Source organism: Anser brachyrhynchus (genome assembly GCF_964034855.1).
Source record: "Anser brachyrhynchus genome assembly, chromosome: 13".
NCBI classification, from domain to species: Eukaryota; Metazoa; Chordata; class Aves; order Anseriformes; family Anatidae; genus Anser; species Anser brachyrhynchus.
In genome coordinates, this window is record NC_137708.1 from 20,733,935 (window position 1) to 20,761,292 (window position 27,358).

At 42.5% G+C, this 27,358-nt stretch overlaps 1 protein-coding gene across 9 annotated transcripts in view; it reads right to left on the minus strand.

Annotated features, from left to right (window-relative positions):
• The window catches only part of STAG2 (STAG2 cohesin complex component), a 74,944-nt gene extending 47,884 nt beyond the window's left edge, over positions 1 to 27,060 (minus strand). For 3 of the 9 annotated variants that reach the window (XM_080553272.1, XM_080553275.1, XM_080553273.1), the window contains exon 1: positions 26,828 to 27,057. The gene's annotated coding sequence lies outside the window, so the exon portion shown is untranslated. Of the gene's footprint in view, positions 1 to 9,455; positions 10,035 to 24,663; positions 24,922 to 24,947; positions 26,700 to 26,827 lie in introns of those variants that run through there. The other 6 variants (XM_080553279.1, XM_080553278.1, XM_080553276.1 and 3 more) reach the window with 5 other exon arrangements.
• Between the last annotated feature and the right edge of the window lie 298 nt (positions 27,061 to 27,358).

Genomic DNA, 27,358 nt, shown 5'->3' on the forward strand with positions numbered 1-27,358 from the left:
CCCTCACACACTGACTTTTCCAAAACGCATAACCCTTCAAAACCTTGGCTCTTGCAAAAGTTACTGTCCACAGCAAGCAGGTAACCAGCTACATAAGAAAAGACAAGAACAGAACCAGCATTGTTCAAACAGGCAGCCCACAGTGATGAATGGCTTCAGTACCCTCTGCAGAGGTAGGGTTTTCCAACAGACAAGATATTCCATCTGGCAAGTTCTATTTTTTGTTCTCCCACTGATCAATGCGAGCCTGCAAGCTGCCTCACTTTGTAGCAGCCTCAGCTTCCCCTCCTACCACACAGGTTTTCCTCTTTGAGAAGTCCAGGTCACTGGGGCTTTGTGCCCACGACTTTGTTTGGGCCTTTCTATGAGCAACTGCATTCAATTATAAACTCTGGCGGGGGACCATATGGTACACACTACATAGCATCAGCCGCTGCTATAACACACTCGATATTAGATGACTCAAATATGGGAAAACCCCTTAAAATAAAACTACTGAAGAGCAGAAAGTAAAACCTCTCAAGCACATCTCAGAGTGAGCTCCTACCAGCCCAGCTCACAACGCACTTTGGCTAGCCCTTTGAAGAGCCCACTGTATTTCTCTGCAATGCAATCCCAAGCCTTCTGAAATACGAGAGAAGGAAAGAGCAGTTTGGTTCTGTGTTTTGTCAACTCAGATCCACCAGTTTATTAACTGAAGCTTCAACACTACATAAAAATGGTTGAACTGTTTCCAGATGATAACTAAAAGAATCAAGTCCAGCACAGAAGCAAATACAAAAGAGTAAGCAGAAGTCAAACTGCATTTGGCTGACTGGGTCTAAATAAAAAAAATGTGAGGGGGAAAAAAAGGAAAAAGAACCATCTGTGCAGAACGAACTGATATTTCTGGGTCTATAGGTGAGCTAATCTGCACCCTATTCAGGTGTAGTTGTAGCTCTTTTTCACCACCAATATTCACCAGTAGCAGATCCCATAGTTTTATGGGTCTCTACTTGCTCTAAAAGCCCATGTGCTTGTTCTCCTGCTGCTGTCTCCACTGGTCACTACTGGCATCATCAGTCTCACAACGGTAGTATAAAACTATTTATAGTAAAGCTCTGAAAACTGCCATTGCACATACACCAACGTGAACAAACGAGCAGTGTCCCATCCCTCCCTAGCTCAAGCGACAAGCCGACTAGTGCAGAAGACAACTAAGTGGCACAATTAAATCTATGCCATAAGAAAGGAAAAAGAAGTATTTAGCAAACAAGAAATAAATATTGTGCCATATCCAAACCAGGGAGCATGACAGCTAAAACCTAAGCCTTTCTTAAGTGGATTATGGCTCTTTCAAGGATCAATCTAAATAATCATCCTTTAAAAAGTAAAGATAAAAATTCAAGCAACCATTCAAGAATGCAGAAGTTGATTTCACCTCTAAAACAGAAGAAATAAAGATAAAAATCTTGTAACTTCCATTAGAAACTTATCCCTGCAGTCTGCCAGCCTCAGAACATCTGTGCTCCATACATCCTAAGTCATAACTTAAAGATTTTTAATACCCAACATTTTGTTCCCGTTCTCCTTTGCAACATTTGAGCTAAAATCCCAATTGGTTTGTTTGGAGATTTGCAGCACTGAATACTAATTTTATATGAAACAGCAGTTGTGATATTCATGGCTTTCCCCCACATAACTTAGACAACTGAATATATCCACAATGCAGAAAGACAATAATCCATTAACAAAGTCATTACTAGATGAAAAAATACCTATTATTGCCTGGCCTGAAAAGCACCCTCTCTTCTTTTATTTATCCTAAAACCAAAGTCCTCTTAAAAGAATCCTGAAAGAGAGATGTCTGGTGCTGAAATCTCATTTATGGAGACCTACAGTTCGCTATTGAAATCCATTACACATCCATCGGAAACCAGCTTGGCCACTTGCATGTATCCTAAAAACATTGCAAAAATATTGGCATTATTCAAATCAATAAGTTCTTTCAACTCTGTAATTGCTTACTTGTGGCAGGTAATAAATTACACTAACTAGGAGAGCTATAACATACTATGCCTGCATTATAAAAGCTAACATGAAGAAATATCAGAAACATTTCTTACAGACCAAACTCATTTTAATAAGTAAGCTGACAAATAATGAGAAACTCTTGATGTGTATAAAATAATCTGAAGCAAAGGTCAGTGAAACTTGTCCTTTTGAAATTATCTTCCCATAAATCTCTCAAATACTGTGCATTAGGCACCTTAGGGATACAGGGACATCCATTTCACACGGATCTAAAATACAAAAACAGCTTGTTAAATCAACCAAAATTAAACCTCAGGTTTCTTCAAAAAGCTATATCCTTACACATCTGTTCTCTAGTAAATTCAAGATGTAAATAAAGGTAGTAGCTCCCTCCTCCTCCAAAAGGCAGTTATAGCCTACAGCTAGATTTACATTTCATTGAAAATTCACTGGTTACATTATGAAAGAATCATGTTCTGTAACAAGTATTTTACTTGAACAATGTTAAATACATAGAAAATGTTTTTAAAGCCACAACTGTTGCACTTACTAGCTCAGCAACATAGTAGAAGCTATTGAGATAAGGTGGCTATGCCCTCTTTCTCCCTGCTTTTTGCTTTTAAAAAGGAGCAGTAGTGCTAGACATCTCTTAAACAAGCTATATGTGCTGTGATTCCCCCTCTCCCCCAGCGACACAGTACCCCGTAGTATGAGGGAATTGCCCCATGCTCTGGGAATGGTGCAGCACCTGCAGCAACTTCCCAGGGAGGACTCACAGGTACCGGTCCCGTGCGAACTAACCCCTCACCTCCACTGATGACAGAAGTCTCAAATGCAAAAAGCTTGGGTTGTTGGTTTTTTTTGTTTGTTTTTCCTGTCTTACAGCTATAACAAGAATGCAGTTTTGGTGTAAGCAAAGAATTTGAACTGTCATTTTTATCACCTTAGGGAAAAAACAACTAGACCAAATTTTAACATACCATTAAAAAAAGGGAACAAGGTTGCACATTTCATATCCTCTGGTTTGTTTACAGTCAGATTTATCAACGACAGATCATCTCCATTGACAATTAAAGCTAACATGCTGAACCACAAATACGGAGAGCTATAGAGCTGACAAATCCCATTTTGCCAACTTTCATTCCAAACGCAGTAACCTCCAAGAGAGGGGTGGAAAACACAGCCACCATGGCAGGAGTCACCAGAGGACAACCGTCAAAACCTAGAGCTGCCTAGCAATGGCATGACAAAATGCTTCCATCACCCACCAGAGCTCATTATTGTTTATTATCTGGAATGTATCATCAGCTTGTGGTTTTCAGCTGATGACCATGTTTGACTTACCAGTTTGAAATTATTTGTAATTATTGTCAGAAGAATTTGTTAGATTTCAAGTGCTGTATCAGTCACCTCATCTTCACCAACCTTTTTTTTTTTTTCTAATTAACTGCATTCCTACCCTTAGCACACACTTCTCTTCCTCTGTTTTGTCTGAAATACATCGCTCCATCCCCTCACACTCAGCTCTGAAATGGGTAACCCAGCAGCTGAAAACCCAACATGCCATTAAGCATACAGGACTTTTTCAGTTCTACTTTGGTTTCTCTAACTTTTTTCAGTAAATAATAATTCCAAGTATTTGAAACAGTTGTACTGACAATACTTCTTTTCAATTGCTTTGATCTTTTTTTTTTTACGTTGAACACTTAAAATTAGACAATTCTTAAATAAGAGTCAATACACTTTCTCCAAACCACATATTTAAGTTTCTGAACTACAAAATTTATCTAGTTGAATTCCCCATAGTGTTCTAGCGACTTATTCAAGAGTATTGTTTAAATTAATTAATTAGTCATCAATTATATAACTATTTGTTAGTCCTGTGTTGAACTCAGCAGACTTTGCTCCTACTTATGGCTAACAGATGTTGTTGGTGACGTATTTCTACCAATAATATCTTGTGATCACTGCTCAGACTCTAACATCAAATCATAACATTTAATGCAAATAAAAGGCTTTAACCTGGTCAGGATTCTGCCAAATTATTTGCTACTTATAGCAACTTCCCAGCTCCTGAAACCAAGATCTATTTTAAAAAAATATTTTAAAAGATGACATAGTTTGTTATCAAGGAGCTAACTATTCATCACAGGAAAATGGAAAGGGATAAAAATAAAGTAAAAATGATTAAGATTCATGAATGTTTAAGATACCTTCGTACAAAAATGAAACTAGCGTACTGAAGTATCATGCAGTAGCTTTTTTTTTCTTTTTTTTCCCCAAAGCACGATTTTAATGCCCCAGACAGATTTCAGAGCTTACTGCCCGTTCAGTGCACTTACATTACGCTGATCTCTGTATGTTAGTCATGCAAACTGCTGCCTTTGTGTTTTGCTTACTCAAAAAGCCATTTATTTTTTACTATTGCTCTTACAATAAATCAACAGTATAGAATTATCATCCTGTGGTAGCACTAATCAGGATTACAAGTCGAATATCTGGTTTCAAATAGGTTTGCTCTTCAACTTTTCTAGAATTTAAACAAAATTCCTATACACATGTCACCAGAAGTTAATGTAAGCTGAGCATATAGCTGAACTTAACGTTTAGTTACTATAATGCAGTACTTTGACTAAAATATATTTACCACCTTTTCTTTAGTTAGCCCAAACACAACTTTGAGCGGAATCAGTTTCACCGTTTCAGGGTAACCCATCAGATTTCACTCTTCAGGTAATCTATATGGGAAAACCTCTTTAGGAGTTTGGTCAGGACCTGTGACATTGGTGGGAAAACACAGGTTACTTGTAAATCAATTGATAGGGGAAGGAACTATAATAATTCTATTGACATAAATGATTCAGATCTGGCAGGGAAGGTTCAAATATTTACATTCAAGGGGCTACATCTTCTCCACAATTTTTCTTCCCTTGTTTCAACATCATTCATTGCTACTTGCTTGAAGACGGCATATTAGTATGAGTTTATGTTAAGAAAATATCCTATTTGGATTAAGTCTCCCATCCCCTCCAGAACATGCACACAAGGGGCCATTAACATGGATACCTGATCCTGGGCAATTTCATAAACTAATATTCCACTCAGAGGATACTTCCTTAGCATCAGATTGCGTTAGTCTTTAAACAATATAAACCAAATTTTAGCAGAAGTTAGGGAAAGAGGTAATAGCATTCAATCTAATTGTTAGACAAGAACATTTTTATCCTAGTGTAAATTAGGTCTGGCAGTTGTTCAGCTTGACCTCGACTTACTGTAATCTTGCCCTAGGGTATGAAAATCCTAGATCATTAAATGCTACAAATTTAGTCTTGCAAGCAACCTAAAATGAACCTGCAACCAGAGCCATGGTTTTTAACTGCTGTTAAAAGAGCTGAACAGACAATTGTGATAATAGGTAACACCGTGCCAGTTTTTTTTTTGATTTTGTGTTTTAAAGAACCGTAACTACTATCTGCACCTTTAGAATACTATTGTCTAATTCAAAGATGTATTTGAGGAGAAAGCAATTACCCTTTAAGTTCAGGGGTAAAGAGAAAAACAATCCACCAAAATAAAATTATTTTCAGTTCAGTTGGAAGTTCTGAGAAAAGATGAGCTAATATGAAGCGGCCCGCTTCTTTCTGTTATAAGAAACGTTTCTAAAATGCCAGCTTTCCTACAATTCTCTAGACAGTCAACAGACATTTTAGGAACTGCTACCAATTCATTACTGTGAAAGAGATGCCTGCCAAAAAAATTAATTACAGAACATAAATTTTATTACTATGTGAATTAACTTAAGACTTTATATGCTAAGTACAAGAACTACTCTAGAACCGCAGAATATTGTATAATACACAGCCCACGAAGAAAACAAGGCAGAATAAAACCCAGGGAAGTGTACCAGCTCTTCCTGTGGCTGATGCTAGCAAGACCTGATGTGGAGCTACAAGTGACATTCCTCTTCTGCAGGGACAGGGAAGAATTGGGGTGAGCAGCACTATGGAAGGAGCCCTTGGGAAGGTCGGAGAAGCCTGATGCTGACCACAGAACCAGCAGCCACCAGCAAATTCACTTACGTGGCAAGCGATGCTCCACCAACACAGCTGGAGCAGTTGAAGGACTACAGCACAAGACCGGCGAAGACAGCTGTTCAACAGCAGAATGAAATGTCATAAATACAAACACCTTCTGAGAAAGTAAAGAGCTCCAACAAGAACCGAGGACAGTGCTTGATTTACAGTCTCCCGGGGAACTGATTCCAATTAAGTTCCACATATATTAGTAAGAATAAGAAAGCACACCAAGTGTTAAAAATTGGGTATCAAACCTTAGCATTCAATTTACACAGTAAACACATACAGCCAGCAACAAGCTCTAAAACAGCCTTTACCACTACCTGTAGTAGTGATACTGAGGAAGTACTCCATCAAAACTGCCGTTCACAGCTTCCTCACAAATAAATGCATAACAGTCTGACCACCTGAGATGTGGTTAAGAAAATAATTCAAAGCAGTGTCGACAGAAAAGCCAATCCAGACAGGACACGTTACCAGCCCAGCCCTAAGAGAATGTCACCAGGTCCCTCTGTAGCACATACGAATACTGTTCTCTTCTTCCCAAGCAAAATCATTTTATACCATTCTCTACTAGACCATATAATGACATGGTAAGTGTATGGTGATTAATCATTCTTCACACTACAGTATTTCTGTATTACAGCACAACTAAGCATACTCCAAAAGCACACATCAGGGAGAAAATTAAAGTTGTCTTGACCCTGACATAATTTAATGATGTCAGCATCTGAGTTCCCCAAAAATCGGTTTCCTTAAGTTTAAATGGAAGGTAAAAATAATTTTGCAGAGAAAAGGAAGACAATCGTCCAGCATTATTTGTAGAAGCAGATATCAAAACATTTTTTTTTTCCTCCAATAACCCTGAGGAAAGTGAAGTAACTCATAGAGCAATTCACTTCACATGTGGGGTGATTCCTTGGAGCAACACAAGCAACCATTTCTAGCTCAAGACATCTCCAGGTATGTGCTAGATCAAAATACTTCTAAATCTTCAAGTGTTAGCATAAAACGATGCCATTAGTTGTTTCCCCTTTACCAAAACAGTATTCCTGTTCAGAATGGAAGCTAGTATTTCAAGGGAGAGAAGACAAAGGAGCACCATGGCTGCCTACTTAAACCAAATCTCTTACCAACAAACACATCAAGGTTCATGCACCGCCATGAACCCCTACGCTGAAATGGAAAGAACAATTTTTTTGTTTTGGTACTTACCGTTACCAAAATTTAGATTAAACTAACAGACTACACATGATTATTAAAGCATCGCAATTCTGATTTCACAATCTCATTTTGCGTAAGAAGCAATGGTTTAAAACATGTCCACCTCCAGTAAGGCAGGAAAATGCAAAACACGGATGACTATATGTACAAAAAAGATTTAAACCATCGTGGTTGAAATACTGTTTTGTGTGCTCATATATCACATACGAATGTGCAACATGACGTATTACTTGTTAACAGCTCTAATTTAAGCAACATGAAGGCAAAAGCTCAAAACTCTGGATGTGATTTTTCGGTTTTCTAGAGCACGCATTCAAGATTAAATGGGGGTGCGGTGGGGGTGAGAAATCAAATGATATAATATCCTAAATATCTAGCATCTTTTCCAAGACACTGACTGATCACTAGTAAAATGGAAGGAATTTTCGTCTTACATAGGAAAATGAAGACATCACTTGGTAGGAGAAAATAAACCCAACAACCTACCTACAGTTCTCTCAGCAAGATTGACTAGGAGGGATTTATATTGGAACAGTGAGCACACGGATAAACAAAGAGCATGAAAGGGGTGAGCAAAAACCAAACACACTAGAGAGGGATCCATAATAGCGAGCAGGATAGGAATCACAGATGAGAGAGGAAGCACTATGTAGTGACCACGTTTAAGTATTCAGTACTAATGGCTGATAATCATATTCTGTAAGCAGCAGAAACAGAGGTGTGATATTGCAAATGCAATAAATCCCCAAGGAAACAATATGCCTCCAAGATGTTCTCTGCAAACTGCTTATGGTTGATTAAAGCAGCATCAATAACACACATCCAGCTATGCATAGGTAGTTAACGAACACCCCACACTTCTCATGAGAGGAAAGAAGTGCAAGACAACACGACTTGTGTTAATCTCTGCAGCTCAAAGGAAACAACAACAAAAACCAAAGCAGCGATATGGCAATATTGCAGTCCCACCGCCACGTCAGAGAAGGCGTGCATGTGCGTTTTGTAAAGAGTGAAGAGAACCCAACATGAAAAACAGTTGTTAACCCACAATTAGCAGGTCTCCCTTCTGACACAGGAAATATTGGTATTTCAGTACTTTTAATAATGAAAAAATCCCTCAGAATGAGCAGCACCTTAATAAATATTAAAAATATAATTTCTCATCCTAATTTCTAGCCATTTGAAACAAATTTTCCACAAACTTTTAAATATGAAAGAATTTCTCACACAGTGGATACAAGTTGCCTATTTGCCAATAAAACGGCTTGAAAACAGAACGAATAATGACCACCCATGACCCAAACCCCAAAGAAAACTGCAGAGCTGGAAGAGAAAGCGGTTACCTTTCTGGACTTCCCCCAGACGTTTTACAGAAGACAAAAATTTCCAGTGTGTCAGCCCCAGTGGTGCCTGTACTGTCACATTTGGGGAGAAAAAGTGAAGACAATGCACGGTAACAGGCATTAGCTCCCCAAACTGCTCGAGTATTAATGTACACATGGTGCTCACACCTGCTTCTCTCCAATCTCTCGGCTGCCCTTGTAGCACAGGCTCCTGGCACCCTTTAGGATCCCCTACTGATCCGAAGAAAGGCACGAGCTACTCATTTCTACATTCTGGAAATCTCACTGTAATGCATGACAATTGTTTGGAGCTTCTGGGAGGCTTCCACAACCCTTCTCCAATGAACTCTAAATCATACAAGCGCATGAAGTAGGGGCAGTCAGAGGACAAATCCAGGCAATAACTCATCAGCTGAATTATCAATGGTTAGTAAGAAAAGCTCTGCTGTGGTTCTAATGCTACAAGCAAAATGATATTCAGAGAAAACCATCTGCAGAACACACGTATACTTATGTATACATACACACTGTATATGTTCAAAAAACTATCAGATGCAAATATTAAGCCATTATTCATTAAAAATCACAGCACTTTAATTATACCAAACTTATGCCTGAAAATAGGCTATTAACCTACCAGTTACCCTCCAGACAAGGCAAGCTTTGTCCTGTTCCCTGAAAAAGCCATGCTGTTCTCAATCAACGGTACAAGACAAGAAAAATGAGTTTGGAAGTTTAAGCCACTGTCGCTAAGAATACCATGGAACCCACTTTTTTTTTTTTCCTAGAGGCTATCTACCTGAATCTCACGTGTTTTGGTCACGTAAAAAACCATCAAGGATCCAAATTTATACTCTTCTCCCCACCAGGACCGGACACTTGCTTCCCAAGCCTGAATTTAGGACAAAGTTCATTTTCGGACTTCATATTTCTGTAGGGAAAGAAACAGAGGGCTATCTAAGGATAACAATGTATCCCAAATAAATACGACCTTTATATTAATAAACACAAAATTGCACCTCTAACCAAACAACAGGGATTGACAGAAACAAGGGAGAAAATATTTTATTTTTCCCATTGTAGCCTTTTTTCCCAAACTCGTACTAGGAGACCAAGTCTACTTCCACAGATATGAACCATCCATCCTTAAGAAACAGTGTAACCCCTATGCTTTCTCCTTCTTCATCTTAACAGATTTTTTGAAAAGGTCTGGACTAAGGTCCCTATACCTTGTCAGTGGTAGCTGCTAATGTAGACCCAATTAGCCCACATCTCCGTTATTGTCAACTGCCCTGTTTCTGCTTGCCACACTGCAGTCAGCTTACCGCACGAGAAGAATTAGCAAACATCAAGGCCAGAAAGAGACTTTTTAACATTATTAAATGTTAAAAGGCTTCGCTGTGCCTCTCGGAGAATTCCTAAAGACAGAGAAATTAACAGTGTTAAGACAGATGCTGCTCATAAATCTAAACATGTGAGGGCAGGAACAAGGGTTAGGGAGGAGACAAATGGAAATGGCATGGATAAAGAATTACTTCAGGAAGGTAAGTGCTAGCAAATTAGAATAAGAAGATTAATATTCAGCCCAAATGAAATGGACAGTATTTACCTATCAAATCATTTGGTCTTTATTAAGCAAAATTAGTAGCACAGACTCTTCTGCATTATATGCCCTTATTTTAATCAGGTTCTTAACGAAGAAGAATTTAGTCTTTTAGTAATGATTCACATTTAGTAGAAACTTCAACAAAAAATAAAACATATGAAATTTCATTTTGTAGCCCATAAGGCAATACAGGTAGGTAACACAGCAACAGCCTTGCATCTGTACTGTCATCACACACAGCCCTCAAGGAACAACGCTCAGGGCAAGAATAATCCAGTGTCTTCCAAATCACTGTGTAGGTTTTCCAGAATAAATAACTGTCTAATTCTGGAACTAAGTCACCACATGAACAGTCTAAGCACAGGAACATCTAATTTACAGACAGTCAAAAACTGCAGCAAGATGCAAAAATCACAGTTTCAGGTTTCTCCATAACCTGCCTTCAGTGCCAAGAGGGCACAGAAATGCTGGCACACCAATTGTTAACTCCTTGGACAAAGCAGCACCAGGTCACACAGTCACAAAAACCTGATGCAGCTTAGACTGAGGCACACAGCTGTGTTTCTGGTAGCCAGGCAGGAACACACAACTCCAGGCCTGGCCCAGACACAGAAGATACATGATTCAACATTAAATCCGGTTTTAACCTAAAAATTCTCAAGCAGGCAAAATAGGTTAGCACCTTTCTAACACGTAGCCGTGGCGTTTCTGATTTATTGACAACTGGAGTGCCGCCAGGCTTTTTTCCACAAAGGACGGGCACAAAAACACGATCGTTTTGTGAATTATAACAACATGAACTAACTGACATAATATTAAAACCACTATTATAGACAAACAAGGCCACCCTCTATGATTCACCTGTTGAATTTAGTGCTCTTTTAAAGAACACCTGAACTGCAGGAGGAAAAAAAGCCAAGAAGGGAGAAAAAGGAAGGGGGGAATGGAAAAAGAAGGCACAGAGCACATAGACAACTTCAAATGGCACTGCTACTCAAAGGTAACGAAGCTAAATACATTAGGATTCATGAAAGAATGTCAAGCCTACCCAATGTAGCAGGACAAAGTATCCCCAAGAATAAAATAAAGATGTTATTTGTCCAGTAAATGCAACATGTTTCAAGTAACAAACTGAAATGCCACAGTATATACCCAACAACAAGGAGAGATAGCATTTGCAATCATGTTACCTGAAACCTCCTACCCCCTTTTCTTAAAAGACTGCTTACTATCTTAACTTGGCTTTTCCTTCAATGCTGATATGCCTTCATCCAGTATCATGAAAATATTCTTAACGAATATTTTCTTATCTAAATTTACCATTTTTTGACAACTCTGTTTCCTGGTGATTTGTTCCCCTCAAAATAAATCCCTTATTTTCCCCTCCTTTCAATCTCATTCCACGTATGTATTCCATACCGAGCCATTCCCTAGCATTGTTTTCTCAATATTTAAAGACCTAGTTCAACCCCTGCAAAATGTTTTTCAAGTAATGTTTTTTTGCATACAATTAAGAACATTTTTTGCTTGTTCTTCACATTCATAAAAATATATTAATTGCTCTAACTCATTTGCTATAAAATATCAATTGTGAGCATAACAATTGCAATAGCTGAGCTTTTGTACAGTGCCCGAAATAGCAATATTTTTTGCAGCAACACGCCAGCTATGCTGTTTGAAGTCTACTCAACTGATTAATTCCTTCACCTACGAGTTTCTCTGAATAAACTGCATAGCCATCCTCCATTTTATTTGGAGTATAATCTACTCCCAGATTAGTGTCTCCAGAGAACCACTTAAATAGATCCAGCAACGTGGTGATACTTTACCAGTCTGAGAAAACAGACATCTCCCATTTCTATCACTCTAGACAAAAATTCTACAATATCACAATACACAAGTGCCACCATACAGCCCGCAACATGCCCCGTCCAACTCTAAACGTGTAAAGTCATTTGTGTATGAGCTCCCTAATCCTGAAAGCACAGTGGATATTGGAAATCATCACGCTCTCCCCAGAACTTGCATGTTTTACCCTCATGTTATTATTGAAAGCTTGGTTAAAATACACATACATTGCACAAAACACCATTTTAAAACTTAAGCGTTTCCATTAGTTCCACTTACTTCCCTATTTCCGTCTGCCATTTCTCTGTCTCCTCAAAATGCCTTTCACCTTTAGAAAAAGGAGCTGTTCAGTATAAACAACCTGGCCAAGTACCAGTGATTTCCTTTTTTTTCTCCAATATTTCTTTCGATTATCAACTCAAAGCACATTTTATACCAATTTGAACGAATTGCATTAAATATATCTATCCTTTTCTTTTTTCCTAAATCATGAATGACACTAGAAACAATAACCAAACACAAACAGTAGTTTGATAATAGAACAGATGAGCTGCTACAGGTGAAAGGAACAGTTCCATGGCCCCTTCTTTTGCCCTGCATTACTTCTGGCCAAAATCTCATGGTCAAGGGCACTTGTCAGACCCTTCCTTGTGCCTGTTGAGCAACAACCTATTAATCTTTTGGAATTAATTTGCTTTCTAGCAGATCAGTAAGTCGAGCTGGCTCAACAAGAGTCCTGTGGCTGGTGCAAGGACCCCCTCTTTTCAAATCAGTGAGACACTGCAGCAGGCGCAATTGACTGTCAAATGATGTAGAAGAAAAAGAGTTGTCCATAGCGTTTTGGTAGACTATAGCTGCTTTAAACATTGCCATAGGGTGCCCCAAACCTAGCTTACCCCCCCAGCTAGGGCACTGGGATGCAGTCAGTACAGCACCCAAATACCAAGTGTTATCCCACCAATTATCAGAGCAACCTGGCCCCAGTGCTGCTTTTCCTACAATAACAAAACCTCTAAACGGGCTTGTTTTGTGGTCTCTGAACAAGTGTGACAACCAACAGGTATTCACCTTTACCTAAACCCTATATAAAATGGCAAGGGAAACAGGAGAGATGTGACAGAAATAGAAACATGTTACATCCCTGCTGAACAAAGCAGCTCTAGCTCATTTTACCAAGTACAGCTAAGAGTGGTCTCACTCAGGTTCTCCAATCCGTTACTATTTACAATGTTTCTGCAGCGTATCAGACATGATTAGAATCTGCCATTACTCCACAGAAAGCTGGGACCAGCTTTATTCAATTACAGGCAGCACTCACCCCGAGTAGTTTAATACCGTACAAGTAAGTAATGAGAACTAGTTCTATTTCTAATGATTTTCTTCATTGATCTGTGCATCTTCTAAAAATCACGTTATTACCAGAAAACAAGATTTTTATAGACTGTGCTCCTACATGAGCTGTTTTGACTAACATTTTGTCAGACAATAACCAAATAGAAATACACATTTATTGTTTGTTTTACCTAAGATCAGAAGATTAAAACTCTTCAAATGGTACCAGGCCTCCATATGGTTTACTTATGCATTCTTCTTATTATTTTTGTACTCAACGCTATTTTTCTTAAAAGGATACCTGTATTTTAGACATTTAGTGAAGGTCAAAAGTTCTGAGTCATACAACCAACAAAAAAAACACCACTCACGAACCAAAACCCTACAACAAATTAGTACCTAACAACTGACACTAATGAACTACTTGGCCAAAGATGAAAAGTTACAGGAAGTAAAGGATTTGACCTGCTTCTATAGGCTTTTCCCCCTGAAATTTGCAGTTGACTTTTAAAGTTACAATTCAAACTTGCTTAGAGACTAGTAGTTTGTTCTCAAAATACAGCCAACTCTTCTCTACGTCCCCAGAGACCATACATCTCTGCCAGGCTGATTTCACTCCGCTCCGTTTTCCCAGGCACTCTGCAGGTGTCTCCAAGACCCAAGGCAGCACCAGGCCAGTCCTGACGTGGATAACAAGGGCTGCTTCAGCACAGCGCCCTGACTGCCCCGGGACTGCCCCCATCTCAGGATTCCTTCCTCACACTGCTTTGGACAGGCAGGTTACTGCATAGACATGTTCCTGCAATTTTTCCCTTTTATCTCTCCACGGAGAAGTTGAAACGACAACATCTTAAAGCTTGAATGAGAACTGCTGAAGCCTCTCTAAAACGATGCTCAATACGGCCAATCCAACTGCCATGCAAAGACACACATTTGTAAACACATCGTACAGTTGTAAACAACTTGGAAAAAAAACATATTTTTAAACTTCTTTATGAGAAAAAGCAGCAGTAGGAAATCTAGCTAATAGAAGCTAGAACTGCCTAACTTCCTGTAAAAACTGCCACTTGAAAGGGGCACTTTTATGAGCTATAAATCTGCTTGCTTTAAATACATATGCTGTTTTTTTCAAACCCTGGTGCCGCAAACTACTTCCACAAATACAACTAAAAACATTAGTTATTAACAGATGGTAAACAGCATAAACAAAAAGCCAACTTACTAGTAATGTTCAAAGTAGAGTACAAGATCCTAGTGAGGATGTCCGCAGCCACTTTGCTTCTGGTGTTGTGAGCACTTGACTGTGATCTAAACACTAGCAGCTTAATGAATTTGTCCTACTGGTTCCATATAATGTGTATCAGTTATCCGATGCCACAACACTGATAGGGAAAACCTTAGTGACTTTTCAGTAAGTATAAAGTAAATAACTAAAATCAATTACAACTTAAGACTATGCTTCAAGACGAATGAATGACAGCTCTTAAGAAGCAAGCTCAGGAAGAGCAATATTCTCCCAGCATTATTTGTTTTGAATATGCTATGGCTCCTCACACTGGAAAAAAAATAAACCTTAATAGAGCAGAAACAAAAACTAGCCCAGAAAGATTGAAACTGCACACACTACACGAACACAACGCCATCCTTTGCAGCAGCCAGCATCCTAAAGGCACAGACCTCCCGAGGAGTAGTACTACATCCTATTCATAACTTTTTTCTCCATCACACTACGCCAGAACAGTAGTGACAAAAACAGTATGTTAATAAGATGGCAGAGATTATTCTTAACTGCCCTGGTTACGGCATTTCGTTCTTTTGACATGAAAAACGGGTCATAACTGGCTGCTACTGATTTATAGTGACAGGAATTAGGCTCAAGTGTTAAATGAAGATTAGTTAATATTTGCAGATGACTTTGAACATACAAAATGCTATGTAAGCAGCAAGTATTAAGTCTTCCCACACACTCACTTTGGCATGCCTCCAAGCAGGGAAGTCCCACAGAAACATTTTAAAAGCAATAAAGAGAACCTGACATAGATCAGGCAATCGCAGCTATATTCACAGCCGTCTTCCCAAGGAGCACCTACAGAACTGGGGGAAACCGATGCCCACCAGCCATGCTCACTTGCTTCTACAGATTCAACACCAAAAAAGGAACTCCTACTCCAACCGGTTACACGATTTTAACAGGTAGTGAACCACCTGAACCTCAATAACCCTCTGTACAATTGAAAATGACCTACAAAACTCCCAATAGTTTGTACATGTGTTTTTTCTATTGTCTATTTCTGACCAGACTACAATTTCACCAAGCAAAACACACCGCCTACAGCATAGCTGTCAGTTTGATTATTCATAAAGAAGCTTATTTTCAACAAATCACAGCTTCTGCCTAAAGCAGACCAGTTTCCTCATATCTGAAGTGCTGAGGAATTAAGCAATTGCTGTGCAATAGCTCCTGATCAATTAACAGTGAAGCTCTTCCTGGACACAAAAAGAAAAGCATAATATTCTAGCTAGTATGATCCCACCTAGTCAAAAAAAAAAATGCCCTGCAAATTTTCTTCCAACAGCAGGAAGAGAACAAGTTGCTCTGAACTGAGCCTAAAGAGGGGTAGAGGAGAGGCAAGGAAGTATGTTCAGGCATTATTTTGCCTACTTCTCAGCATCTCTGACGAACAAGTTTTTTTTGTTGTTTTTGTTGTTTTTTGTTTTTTTTTTGTTTTTTAAAAAAAAAAACGTATCTGGTTTGTCAGATGTTCCTGAAGACGACACATGTAGCCTCAGCATGCCCCCAAAACTCCGAAGCTGGGAAGATGATCTGGGAGAATAGGACGCAAGATCAATGCACAGGATAGTCCACAAAGGGCGATCCCTGATGGCCTCTTTACAAAACGTGGACCTACGACAGACCTCAAGTACAGAGTTGGCACCGCAGCTTCCATAAACCACAGAAAACTCAAGAGTGCAAAGGCTCCTAATGAGATCTAACCACAAGAGGCTGGTAAGCATCCAACTGAAGCAGGAGGTCTAGCAGGGTTCTCACAACTGCATCTGATTAACCACGCCAAGGCTGGAAGAAAACCTTGTAGAGAGGAGGGTTCCTGCCTCCATGTTCCCAATGCCTCCATGTTCCTAAATCTTCTCTTCTCCCCTCTGCCTCATTCCGAGCAGCACCTGCACAACTTCTCATCAGTGTGCAGACTGAAAGCAAAGTAAAACGTACATGATCTTCCTGCCTGCATAAATTAATGCAAATCAACAGCGGTCCTGAATATCCTTGCAGAGCTCTAACTGATCTATTAAAGACTGTGTAACATTTCAGACAAAAAAAGATAAAAGGAAGATCACAGCAAAGATTATAGGATTACTTTTGCAACTGGCATACAGCCCAAATGGTTTTCAAGAGTATGAGCAGGTAGAAAGGTAGATGACAGTGGGAGCCAAGTTTTATTTGTGCAGCCCTACAGTTAACTGAAAGCATTCCCACTACGGTTTGAGCAGAGAGCCGAGACACCGCTTCCAGGTGCTGAAAGGGACGGCCCCACTCAATCACTATTCCTGCTGGCCCAAGTTACTGTGCCCTTTCACGCAGGGGCAGCACCTCGCAACTCCAGAGGGATTTAATCAGGCAGGAAACTCCTCTCTTGTTGTTCAGCAGAGCTCCTTTAGCCAGCATGCCTGATGGGCTCACACAGGAAGCACAGACACGCGTGGCCACAGCACAGGACTGGGATCACTACGCTAGTGGCACCTGGCCACCAAACTGACCTGCCTGCATCTTCTACTGCTGGAGGTGAAGCTCTACTCGAGGGGAAGAGAAGGAAGGAAACTCCGCAGGCGGGGCTCTCTTCTGAAATGGCTCCCACTTACCGCGTCAGTTCCAGCAACCACCCATCAACACCCTCCTTACATTAAAGAACAGCTCTGCTTTCAATCGATTGCTAGCTTGGTTTCTCTCCTCCACCAGATCCCACCAGAAGGGTGGTCAAATCTTAACTTTCTTACACATTTAAGACAAACATTTGCACCTTCCACACCTGATAGGACATGGTTCGGTCTTTACATAAAAGCCGTTAGTTATACTCGATGAAGCTAGCAGCTCAATGCCAACATATGCCACAACAGAAACAGAAGGGTGAAGGTGATGCATCTGGACACAGAACACACTTATCAAATGGTCCTACAGCAAGCATCAACACATTCCTACACTCTTCTATCTTCCCCATTTCCGTGGTATTGACCTGGTAATCCTACTTCACCTTCTAGGATGCTTACATGTTAATTCCTTACATATTCTCAAATTATGCTTACTGAAAAAGAACTAAAAAACTCCATTAAATCTCCTAGATCTCCAAACTACTAAGAACACAGATGCAATCTTGCACCCAGAAGAAAAAAAAAATCATCATTTTCCACATTCCTCTTTGGTGGAGACTGAGGAAGGCTAAGCCCACTTGCAGGATTACGCATGAACACATTAATCCACTCTGTAAACAAAACTTCCCCAACCAGTTCTGAAATCAAGGTATGCTTAATGTAGTTTGCATCCCCTTGGCACAAAGTGAAGAAAAACCCAGAATTAAGTTTCACAGAGATTGTTATTGTATTTGAAGAATCTTAATGCCTGACCTACTGTATAGGAACAGAATGACTTACTGTATTTTCTTCCATCCACTGTTACTGAACTGAAAATTTTTAATGTTTTTGTCATTTTGTCATTTTTTTGTCTGTCTTGCCAAATTAGTAAATTTTTGCTTTGCAGCAACAATACTGCTCTAAGGCACAGACTCTCTTCTAAGCACAGAGCTTTATTAACTTTCATAAAACTATCACACTGGTGAGTAGAAAGTGAGCAGTATAACCAGAAAGACGATGCAGTGCAGCAAGAGGAATAAAATGCCTAAAGGCTGATTTTTTCTGATTTTCAAACTGTCACAGGTTTCTAGTTTACAAAATCCGTTCTATTTCACAGTAGCGCAGTAATATGGCATATGCATGTCGCTACATCAGCAGTACATTGTAACTGATAAACTTTTTAAAAATTAAACAAATTCTGATATAAACACAGCAGTCCAGAAATAATGTTTATCAATGCTGAATGGAAGCCCAATTAATAAAACAAGAGTAGTTTAAACATGCAACGTTGAAGACAAATGTAAACCAGCAGCACATGCTAGAGGGAAAGAAAAAAAAAGCATTTTTCCCTCCATCATTGAAGCACTTGCTTTAATAAACCCTTTCCATGTTTTGTAAATCAATATGCTAAAACCCAGTTTCACCTTTTTTGGCCATTAGTTTATTAGGGAAGTAATGACAGACCTATACCACAGATGCAACAGCTACTTGTGCAGCTTTCCTTTCTGGTTACCATAGTTTCCAATGAACTGTAGATTTCTAGAAATAATACTTACAAGAAGGAATAAAAATATCACTGCTTAAATATGAAAACTGCAATAAACAGTATTAAAGAATCATTTTGATTGGTGTATGAACGATGCTTTAGTGAACAGGCAACTCGGTTAGGAGAAGTTGTTTTATCTGCAAGACCTTGTCACAGCACAGTACTGAAGCCTAAGGGTGGACAGCAGGGGAAAAAATAAAGATAGAAAAAGTGACCAAAGGGAAGAGGAAGATGGGCACTGGAAGTTATTTCTCTCCTTTTCTCTCAATAATCACCAATAAAAAACACAATCGGCTCTAAAACAAGTTGTTAGCTCCCCAAGCCTCCATCATCACGCAATACTCGCCAAACATACAGCAGGGAATAAATCTTGCAGGTATTGCAAGACAACTTTGGGCTTTCCAAATAAGAATAGTATGATTTGTAAGAGACGGGAAGCTTTACTTTCTGAGGAGCTCAGAACCCAAGCAGCCCAAGTCCCACATGAGGAGGACAGGTTTAAGCAGGAGGCTGGCCAAGCCCTCCACAGGGCCCTTCCCTCAGCCTGTGTCCCCTCACCTAAAACACATCAGTATTCCACTGTGCCAATGCTTCCAGGAAGCGACTGCCGATTCACAATGCAAAGCTTGGTTTTATGGGGGGATAAAAATACAGTATTTTGGATCGAGTTTTCAGAAAGGTACCTAGAGCAATGATAAAAATAGAACAGCGCGTGGCAGCGTGCCAGACTGGAACTTTCCTGCAAGAATGTGGTTCTCATACCTAAAGAGTTCAAAATAACAAAATTTTAAATGACTTACGTTGCTAATCTTAACTTATGAAGATCATACTCCTTCATTTTCAACTTGACTTAAATGGAAGCAGCCACTCAGTATCAACTTTCCTTCCCGTTTGCCTGTCATGAGCATAGCACGGCCATATTTAGGCTGCAGTCACTTGTCATCCTTGCTTTAGAGTTTTTATCAAGTTTCTCCATTTTTTTTCTCCTTGGAGAAAACATCATAATTACTCGGCTGCCTGCTTCTAGGAAGATCAGAAGTGAAATGGAAATTACTGCCAGGGGTCAGGATGTAGAGTCTCATTACTCAAACAAATTAAATTATTTGGCCACTGTATCCATAACTATCCAAAATACCTTGTTCCAGGACTCATGTCACATAAAATCACCTTAAAATTAAAAACTAGACACCTCAGACACATGCTGCATGAACTAGAAAACTGCTTTTCTGACATTTACTACTCACAGGATTTTTTAGGACCCTTTGGCTATCTATATACTTAACTGCCCATAGTAGGGTAACAAAAATAGCATAAAAATATGGACATTGAATATTCCCTCTCAAATCACACCCCTACTCCATGTAAGCTCCCCTCATGCTGAACACTCTCCCAAATAAAACCAGCCAGTTATATTACTTGCACATTATCTGCTTACTAAGACTTGATACGGGTCCAAACTTCCAGAGTTCATCTTCCTTAAGGGATAAACTGGGATTTTTACCTACAGGTAACCACACGAATGAAAAGCCTCATCTTAAACCTCTTATTCTTATTTGCAAACAGAGTAAAAGTCAGCCTTTTTTCCCAGATGAGATGCTGAATGAGAGGTGTTGTCTCATAAAGCTCAGGCCGAAATCCTACGTTACACAAAAAAAAAAATAAATGCAATTCAGCCATAACCAAGAGCTGTAATGTTACCTCCAAACCCAAGATCCCCACGTCTTTCCAGGCAGATGGCTCATGTTAAGCAGTAGGAAAACAACCATATAAAGGCCTGTCTACTGTGTGATGACAGGTAGATCAGCACCCCTTGAAAAGGGGCACAGCAGGGACAGGCACACCCGGGAAGGACGCCCACCCCACAGCAGCTCCCTCACTGCCCGCAGGCTGAGCAACATCTCCCCAAACCTTGGCAAAACCTCCAAGCCTGCTCTGGAGTACAATCCCAGCAGAACAAAGCACACATTCCTAAGGTCTGTTGTTTCTTTTTTAAGTAGCCACTACTTTTGGAAAGGTTTAGGGCTTTTTTGAAATGCATGTTTGATCTCTTTTCATGATTTGCCAATAAAAAACCCTGAAGTTCGGACTCCAGCTCTAATTGTTCGCATCAATCTAAACCACTGCAGAGGTATGTATTACATGGTAAAATACCTCAGTTGAGACTTCTCTTCACAATACGAGCAAGAATCATCATAAGCAAGCGTGTGAAATTTTGCTTGCCCTATCAACCCTGAAACAATGGGAACCAACACAAAAATACTCCCATTGTCAGAAGCCGCACAGAAGCGCTTATGAAAAGCTGCTGTAAGGAACAAATCTTCCACCAAACTCCTCCTGTCATACACACCTCCCTTCTCCTACCCAGTAACTAACCTTTAGTGAAACAGATGCATAGAAGAGTGAAATGAACGAGGGTGTGTAAGTGCAGGACAGATAAACCATCAGAATCAAAGCTGTAAGAAAACACAGGGCCAATCCACCAAAACCAGGCATGCTCTCCTCTACATACTTGGTTTTGGGTGGGTATTGTGGTTAATTTCTCACAGACCACAACCAACCCTCTGATATATGCCATTTTCTCATGTCTACTTATTCTAATCATATTCTTAAAAAAAAAAAAAAAAAAAAAAACAACCACCACCTCCCACAGGAGAAGTTAGAGCTAACTACACAGTCAAAGAATAAAAAAATGTACCAAGTAGACAATAAAATACATACACGGATAAAACATCTACATGGCAGCTAACTTTTAATTTCCCTCTGAAGTCATAATAAGACAAGAAGTAACTGCATACAAATGCAGTTCTATACGCACTTTGGTTCTGACTCAGATTGGGATAAATAAGTTTAAAAATAGACCACGCTCCTCCATGCAGCTCTGTAGCCAGTAAGGATTAGAAAAGAGCTAATTGCCACATGAAAGCCAAGGGGTTACCTGTGAAAAACTTTGGATCAAATTTTTTGCATCCCCTTTTCAAAAACTGGGTGCCAGATCTCTCCTCAGCTCTGATCAGTTGACGGAAATAAGTTAGTAAGATGAAAGAAGAGAACTTTTTCACTTTGTCTGTTTTTCTACCCAATATCTCACTGGTATGTGATTTTCTTAATAGAAAGTGTTGCAACTTGGAGATGCATAAATACTAAAAAGGGACAGAGTACATACTGTGGAAACACTTCAACGGCATAACCCATTAAACTTAGAGGCTTGGATTTAGTCTTAGTAATCCTGGACATCAAACTAAAAAAAACACAAAAGGACAACACAGTTTTTGCATTGATACCCAAGTAGTAGAACATTTTCCACAAGACAGACCCCAGTCACACAAGAGCCCCTCAAGCTTCCCAGCTTGCCCAAGTCACCATCAAACCTAAATTAGTCCATGTTACATGAGGGCCTTCCTTCTTCAGAAGCTTCATATTTACTCTCCAAAAAATCCACCTTCACCAGATTCTCATGAACTACAACATGAGAAAACTGAATTGAAAGAAAACAACTCCTAATTAAAATAACATACGACTAAAAGCACATTTTGAATCTCCAACTCTCAAAACAGATCTCCCTGTACCACTCTGAAGTAGGAATCTGACGTTCTTAAAAGTCACGTCAGATTTCAAGGCTCACCCTGAAACCACAGACACCAGCCTTGTCAAAAACAGATTTTTCTCAAAAAGAAACCCAATCGAAGTCACTGGACTGGTCTTCAAACACGAAAACTGCTCAAAGAATGGTGGAAGAGCCCAACCAGTTTGCTCCGGAAAGAACCTTTATAGAAAAAAAAACAAAACACTAGCACAAGAGCTTCAGCTACACTGATGTAATACCGCAAAGCTTACCGAAGGTCCTCCCTCCCAAATGTACTTGGCCAAAGCAAAAGCTCGGGACTTCCTACCTTCAGAGAGCCCCCCCAGCATGGCCTCCCCCCCGGAGACCCTTCCCAGACCACGGCAAGTGCTGCGGCCAAAGCGCGGCCCTGTGGCGCTCCAGGGCTTGCTCCAGAAGCTTCCAATTTCCCAAGCCAAAGCTCCAGTTACCAGTTTCCCAAGGGCTAGGTTATCAATAAATTCTCCACTCCTTTGTCAATGACCCTCAAATAAGGAAGCTGAAGTTTTCAGAACATAGATACATTAAGTGATACTGGGAAAATGAGCAGGGCTTATTTAAGAATATTAAGCTGTTACATTGATGGCTGCCATCAATCACTTCTTCCCATTACAAGACAATTACTGAAGCAGATGAAGCTCTTAGAAATAACAGCATCTAGCTGACAGAGACACAATCCACAACACATCCCTTTCCCAATATGTTTTCTTGATTCCTCACCCAAAAATAGACGGACGGTACCATTCTGGAAATTCACACCTAAAATATACTCCAAAGTTTTAAAATTACTCGTGGAAGAAATGGTCACACCGTAGGCAGAGATCATGCCGAGTTACAAACCTCATCTCATTTGACAACACGCAACACTCCAGGAACACAACCAAGAAACAAAAGTAACCAGCACAATATTTGCTTACTTTTGGGGATTCACTTGACAAGAACGAGCAACTGAAGTGTTTAGGGTTTCTGTAAAACATCCAGCCTGCTTATGCTGGCACACAAATGCCAAAAAAGAAAAAAACACCCTAATCTCTCTTATATTTGCCTGCAGCAACACAACTGAGACAGCATCACCACAAATGAAAATGACAAATGACAAATCATCCTAAATTTCAACTCTGAATGACAAAGAACAATCTAACAAAGTTCGTAACACTCTGACGTGCTAACATCATTCCATGATTTGACTAAGTCTAATGTAGTTGCTTCCACCAACAAGAGCATTCACTTTCAAGTGGTTTGTAGCCTGCAGCTATTTTCCACAAGACTGCAGGAGCATGTAATATTCAAGAGAATCTGTCTAGATTACTTTAAAAACAAAACAAAAGAATTTAGTTGCCATTGATAGATTGGACTAAAAGAAGGTAAACCTAAGGAGACTGCTCATTATTTACACTCCTTCCAAGTGGAAATTATTTCATTCCATACATTTATGATTTAAATACTTTAAGATGTAAAGCAGGAATGTGACGTATTTGTGGAATTTGAGTTAGATTAATGGCCAGCTAATTGAATATTTCTATATTTAAAATGGAATTCTCTCTAATCAAGTAACACAGCAACTGCTTTAAACGAGGTATTTTAATAAGCTAGGAAGCAACCAACTTTTTGTCACTACACAGATCTCAAATAAGTATTTTCTATATATTAAAATATCCAAATATTAATTTGAACCAACTTATTCAAACCAATAATTTCCACTTTCAGTTGTGAAACATCAAGACTTTATGTCTAAAAGAAAAGACCTCTAGATAAATTTTAACTAGTCTTCTAAATACAAGACTAACAAGCCCTAATGTTGCTTACTGACTTGACTTCACATCATATTCCAGAAACTGTAAATGGACAAAAAAAATCCATATACACAACTTTGGCACAAGTATGTAACATGAGAGATACCTGAGTGCTAGGAAATTTCACAGGAAAATTACAGAGTCTCCCATCCCCCATTTCCATGGCTACTTTTTGTTTGTTTACCCAACGATAAGTTCAGCATAGTTAGCTTAATTCAAACAACAGCAAAAAAAAAAAAAGTAATATAAGGGCACAGGTTTCCCTCACAGATTGCTTAAAGACCACCTGTAGGTAATAAAGCAAAACATGATTGGTTTTGCTAAAAATCACCCACAAGAACCTCCCTGGTCAGAAAACAGGATCTGTTAGAAATGGGAAATAATTCTTATTTCTCTCCTGTAGTTTTGAAGCTTTCTTACTTTTTAATTCCTCAGAACAGTGTGGGGATTCCAGCCCATCCAGCTCCAAGGCAAGAAGGCAGCTGACACCACCAACATGGTGGCTGCCTCCTGGCCCTGCTTTTATGGGAAGGGCTTTTGGGGCTGTAGGGGAACGGGGCAGGGGTACCCAGCCGCGGTGGGCATCGCGATTCCGTGACTCATCACCGCAAAGCTGATGAGAGTTGGGGCTAATGAGCAGGCAAGGCCAGGAAGGCAAAGATTAAGGTCCGCCAATTGCACAACCACTCCTGGTATTTATTTACCTGTGGAGAGCAAAATATCCACGTGCAGGCTGGCTGGTTGAGTCCCAGGCAGCTCAACAGCAGACAAATACTCCGGGAGGCGCACTAAGTAACTAGAAAAGGGATTGGGGGGGGGAAGAGTACGAAAAGGGGGAAAAGTTATTCCCAAGGGCCTATTTCTGGTATGAACGAGTCAGGAGTGGGGCAGAGCTCCCCCCGGAGCCCCCAGCCCCGCTCAGCGCCCGACCCCGAAGCCCCTGAGGGCACGGAGCCACCGCCTCCCGCCCGGGGCCGGCCAACGAGCGGCGGGCGGAGGCGGCGGCGCGGGCCCCGCCGTGACGCACTTCGGGAGGCCCGGAGCCCGCCCCGCCGCTGGGCCCGGCCCTCCGCGGCTTCGGCCGGCCCGGGAAAGGGCCGAGGAAGGGCCCGGGGGGTGTTATGGGGGTGCCGGCTGTGGGGAGCGGGTGGGTTCCGCCGGGGTGCACCGAGGTAAAAGCCCGGCGCTGCTCGCGGTGTTCGGTCCGAGCGATAAATAAAAGGAGGAATTGAGAGGCGAAGCGCGGCCGGTTGACCCGGGGGACACCCCGCGTTCATAGGGAAGACGAAAAACACTCAAACGCGCGTAAATAATAAAAAGTGCAGAGAAAAAGAGAGAGGGGAGTGAGGGGGGGCGGCCGCGTCCCCCCAGCCCCTTCCCGCGGGGGGAGCAGGCGGCGAGCCCCGGCCGCCTACCTGGCACGGCCCGGCCCGGGCCCGAGGAGCGCTATCGAAAACAAAAGTGGCGCCAAAACCCCCCGGCACGGAGCGGCTCCTTCCTCCTCCTCCTCCCCTTCCCTCCCCCCCGGCCGCCCAGCGGGGTCCCCGCAACACGCGGCCCCCGGCGCCAGCCGCCCGCTGCCCTGTGCGGGGCTAAGAAAAGTCCCGACAAATGGTGATAATAAGGATTAGTGATAAATCGCGCCCAAAGGGAAGCCGCCACAACTCCTTCCCGCAGCGGGCAGCCGCCGAAAAGAGTCGCTCGGAGGGGAAAAGCGAGTCCCACAAAGGCTTCCCCATCGATTTTTATTTTTTATTTTTAATTCGGGGAAGGGGGACACAACTCTTCGCGATGGGGCGGTGAGCGGAGGCGCGGCGGGACCGCGTCCTGGCTGCGGCCGGGGGTAGCCGCTGCCGCCACAGCCCCCGCCGGAGCGCCCGGGAAGGGGCGGCCGGAGCTGCCCCGGCTGGGCGGCCGGAGAACCGAGGCACGGGAGCGAGAAGCCGGAGTCCGCAGCGGGACGGAGGACGGGCGCTACCCGGGGCCGGAGCCCCCCCGGGCCGGCCTCCCCCGGCCGCCCAGCCCGGGGCCCACCATTTTGGGCCGCGCGGCCCAGCGCCCTCCTAGCCGAGCCGCGGCTCCTCCAGCCCCGCCGCCTTCCCTCCGGGCCCCGACCCGCCGCCGCCACACGCGCAGACACAATGCCCCGGTCCTCCATCTTGCCAGCAGCCCCTGCTCGGCTCGGGAGAAGGGGGAGGAAGAGGCGGAGAAGGAGGTTCTCCATTTTAGCTCGCCGAGCGCCGGGCCTGCTCGCGGCGGAAGGAAAGGGGGCAGCGGGGGGGGGGGGCGCTTTCGGGACCCTCCAGGGCTCCCAAACAGCGCCGCCGCCCGCCCGCGTCCCCCCCGCTCCCCGCCGAGGGAAGCGGGGGTGGGGAAGCGGGGGGCCGGGAGTGTTTTCGCGGCTCGGCCCCGCCGTCCTCCATCTTGGCTGCGCCGAGGCCCCGCGGCCGGCCGGCCTGCCGCTCCGCGCCGGCCCCGCAGTCCCCCGGGGACCGCGGGCCCCCGGCCGGCCCCGCTCGGCCGCCGCGCTCCCCGACCCCCCCCTCCAAACTTCCAGAAGCTTCGCCGCCATTTTCTAACTTACCTTGCCCGAGCCGTCGGCGGAGGCGGCGAGGAAGGCCCGGGCCCGGAGCTCCGCTCCTCTGTCCCCGGCCCGGCCCCGAAGACTCGGCCGCGGGGAGGGGGGGGCTCGGCGGGGGTCTCGGGGCAGGGCGCTGGGAGCGGGCAGGTTATTTAATTTGGCGGCGGCGCTGGGGATTGTTTGGGGTGTTCGCTGCTCGGCGGCTGGCGAGCGAATGGAGGGCGCAGGCGCCACCTGGCGGCCACCGGGCGCGGGTCGCTCTCCTGGGCGTGGGGCGACATCTGCCGGCGGCCGGCCGCGGGGCCGGGCCGCGCCGAGCGGGGTAAACAAGGCCCCGCGCATGTCCGCGCCGCTCCCTGCTCCGTTCCTCCCCCTGCGCGGACGGGAACGGCGCCCCTGAACGGAGGAGGAGGAGGAGGAGGGCGGCACGGAGCTAGCTCGGTCTAGCTAGCTAGACACGGAGCTAGCCCCGTGTCGGTAGCAGAGCTGAGGAGAGCGGCGGCAGCAGCAGCAGCAGCACCGTGGCCGCCTCAG